General features: G+C 44.4%; 1 pseudogene; it reads left to right on the forward strand.

The window, feature by feature from the left end:
- Nucleotides 1-963: 963 nt before the first annotated feature.
- Nucleotides 964-2,210, forward strand: LOC116889342 (annotated as a pseudogene).
- Nucleotides 2,211-3,785: the final 1,575 nt, after the last annotated feature.

Genomic DNA, 3,785 nt, shown 5'->3' on the forward strand with positions numbered 1-3,785 from the left:
GTTAGGGTCTTCTTGCTGTGAACAGACACCATGACCAATGCAAGTTTTATAAAGGACAACATTTAGTTGGGGCTGGCTTACAGGTTCAGAGGTTCAGTCCATTATCATCAAGGCGGGAGTATGGCAGCATCCAGGCAGGCATGATGCAGGAGGAGCTGAGAGTTCTACATCTTCATCTGAAGGAAGCCAGGAACAGACTGAGCACCCTAAGGCAGCTAGGAGGAGGGTCTCCAAGCCCACCCCCCATAGTGACACACTTCCTCCAACAATGCCATACCTTTAATAGTGCCACTCCCTGGGCCAAGCATATGCAAACCATCACATTAACATACACCTAGAGGACTCTTATTATGAAGACACTTGATCATCCACATTCACTGGTGCTCCATCCATAGTGGCCAAAAACCAAAAACAAGCCTAGCCGCACACCAGCTGATAAATGAATAATGAAATTGTCATCCATTTAATATTGAAGTGCTACGAAAAATTAAATTATGAAATTTGTAAGGAAATAGATGTAGCTGGAAACAGTCATCCTGAATGAGGTAATCTAGACTCAAAAATATAAATATTGTATGTTTTCTCTTATATGTGAATATTTGTTAAGCTTTAGATATGTGTTTCAATGCAAATAACCACAGAGACTAAGTAACTAGTAAGGGACCAAGGGGAGGAGCAGTTCTTTCAGGGAAGGGGGAAATAGAGTACAGTGCTATAAAGACATAAAGGGAAAACAAGAGTAGATGATTAAATGGGGAAGGCAAGGAAAATGAGGGAATATGAGGTAAGACAAATGATCATTAAAGGCCTTTTGAAAAGCCATGTTGAGAGTATTCTGCTAGCATCCTTCAGATGAAGCTGTAAACTCAGAGCTCTGCCTGTACCACGCCTGCCTGGATGCTGCCATGTTCCTCCCTTGATGCTAATGGACTGACTAAAACCTGTGAACCTAACCCAGATGAATCCCTAATGATGAAGCTGAGTCTCATCAAAGTCGGTAATGGCTGTCCTCTAAGAAAACTTCAAAACCTCGGTAAAGCAGGGGACTGCACAGTGGACATTCCAGGCTGTCTGCTCTACACTAGGGCTGGCTCTGCCCCACACCCGAACATCAGACACCGCATAATATTCATGGAGTCCCACCTTACACTGTCATCCCTGTGAGTGCTGAAGCTAATCATACAGAGCAGAGCATCATGAAGTCTTGGCAGAACATAAGAAAGGAATTGGAAGCTTTTATAAGCATGCCAGAATCGCTCTTCTACTGTTTCCTGTGTGAGCCAGTCAGCCCCGGCCCAGCTGGTTACATAACTATTAAGTCTGAGTCTGTGTAGGATTTTGGAGGTTGAGTGGAACTGACGGTTTCCAAGTCCATGGCAATTCAGGAGGCCCTGCAGCCTGATTGGTTCCAGTGCCTCTCGGATGGGGAGGCATCTTGTGCAGAAGCAACTTCCATAAAAAGGGCCAGGAAGTCTGTGGACCAGTCGTTTCTGCTCCTGGACAGCTGTTTGCGACTACAGGAAGAGTCTGAGGTCCTTCAGAAAAGTAGGATCATTGGAGTGATTGAAGGCAGAGATGTGAAGGAAGACAGGTTGAGGTCGGCATGAGAGACAGCCAAGAGGCCTGTCGGGGGCTTCCTTCTGGACGGCTTTCAATGGAATCCAGCAGTCACAGAAACCAGGCTGCACTTGCTGTCATCAGTCACTGCGGAGCTGCCAGAGGACAAACCAAGGCTCATCTGCAGTGTCAGCCGGCCAGATGAGGTGCTTGAGTGTATTGAAAGAGGAGTGAACTTGTTTGAGAGATTTTCCCATATCAAGTGACCGAGCTGGGCTGTGCCCTGACTTTCACCTTCCATTGCCAGCTGAACCCTGAGGAGACATTATTGCAACAAAATGGAATCCACGAAGAAATAAAATGCTTGGATCAAATAAAGAAAATGGAAGCAGGAGAAGATAATCATTTGAAATCAGTCTGAAGGAGAAAAGGTACCAGGAAGACTTTCACCCACTTGTAAGAGGGTGTTCTTACTTGCTGTAAGAACCACGCTGGTGCCTACATCCACCATCTGCTGGTGATCAGCGAGCTCCTGACTGGTGTCCTGCTGATGATGCACAACTTTGAGCACTACTTTGGGTTTTTTCTGCTTCATCTGAGAGGCACTAAAGAGTGATGCTTTGGCATAGCTGAAGGAACTCATCTGCAGAGAGATATCTTTTTTTTTTTTCTTTTTCTATTTTTTGGAGCTGGGGACCGAACCCAGGGCCTTGCGTTTGCTAGGCAAGGGCTCTACCACTGAGCTAAATCCCCAGCCCATGAGAGATATCTTGAGAACTGGAAAATACAAACCTGTCTCATCTCCGGAAACAGTGAAGTGGCAGAGATCTGAGCTTTCAGTGGTTATGGTTGGACTGAAGAGCATCTGCCCCACAGGAGTGTGGAGGAAGGCCTTCTGCAGATTTCATGAACCGGATTGATCAGAACTGTGACTTTAAATTTTTCTAGGTTTATCCTATTAGTGGGTAAATGCCTTTAGTTGAAGACAAAAATATTAGAAAGGATTTGAGGTTCTAGGAACCACTGAGATGGATGAGGCCTAGTAGACATGACTGTCATAGCTGGAGGCACAACTATTTCCTGGAGAAGAAGTCTACAGGTGATTCCACAGGTTTTTGTTTGTTTCTCCTCATGCTTTCTGGGGCTTTGGGGCATACCTTTGCCTTTAGGGCTACCACAGCAGGACAGTCACTCAGAAGGGCTCTCCTGCCTTAACCATGCTCATCTCTCCGAGGACTATTGGGCTCAAATCATGCTTTGCTGATCCTTTGACTTCTTTTGGCTACAAGTCTCTGTGACTTGTCTTCTGAAAGCCACCATACTTGCCTGTTAGGAACCAAATATTGCCTGGCTGCTTTGCCTGGTACAGATCCCACATGACCTGCTCTAGGCTCATAGACTGTCTAAATGTGCAATGACTAAGTCTGTTACTTGGGGGAGATTCCTTTGCTGTGTGTTTATGTGGCTAGAATCTTGGCCTGACAGCAGATCAGTTTCCACTCCTCTCAGCTGTAAGCTCAGGCAAATCCTGACTTCTGTGCCTGTTCCCTGATGAGTAAGCAGGGACAGGCATAGCAGGTGGAAGCAAAATGTTCAGCGTCTCCATCATACTCTTCATCCTTATCTACTGTCAGCCTCACCCCTTTTCCCCTTCCGTTCCCTCCCTCCCTACCTACCTTCCTTCCTTTCTTCCTTCCTCCTTCCTTCTTTTCTTTCTTTCTTTCTTTCTTTCTTTCCTTCCTTCCTTCCTTCCTTCTTTCTTTCTTTCTTCTTTCTTTCTTTCTTTCTTTTTTCTTTCTTTCTTTTCCTTTCTTTCTTTTTTGGTTGGGTTTGGTTGGTTGGTTTGGTTTGTTTTTTGTACCTTCGCAGTTTGAAGTGGTTGGTGAGTAAATTGACATTCTGCAGACCCTGAGGCTGGTTGTCCGTCCTGGGTTCTCTGTAACTGTAATTTTGTTGGTGGCATAATAGGGATTTTTTTGTGTGTGTGGATCATTCTGAATTTATTATTTTTTAAGGAGTACACAAAACATATATGTATATACATATACTTTTTATAAAAATAATACACTTTAAAAGACTCATTTTTGTAGGTATAAGAAATGCATTTCTTCTTTTTTTCTTTTTTTGTTATCTTTATTAACTTGAGTATTTCTTATTTACATTTCGATTGTTATTCTCTTTCCCGGTTTCTGGGCCAACATCCCCCTAACCCCTCCCCCTCCCCTTCT

This window comes from Rattus rattus, chromosome X, assembly GCF_011064425.1.
Source record: "Rattus rattus isolate New Zealand chromosome X, Rrattus_CSIRO_v1, whole genome shotgun sequence".
NCBI classification, from domain to species: domain Eukaryota; kingdom Metazoa; phylum Chordata; class Mammalia; order Rodentia; family Muridae; genus Rattus; species Rattus rattus.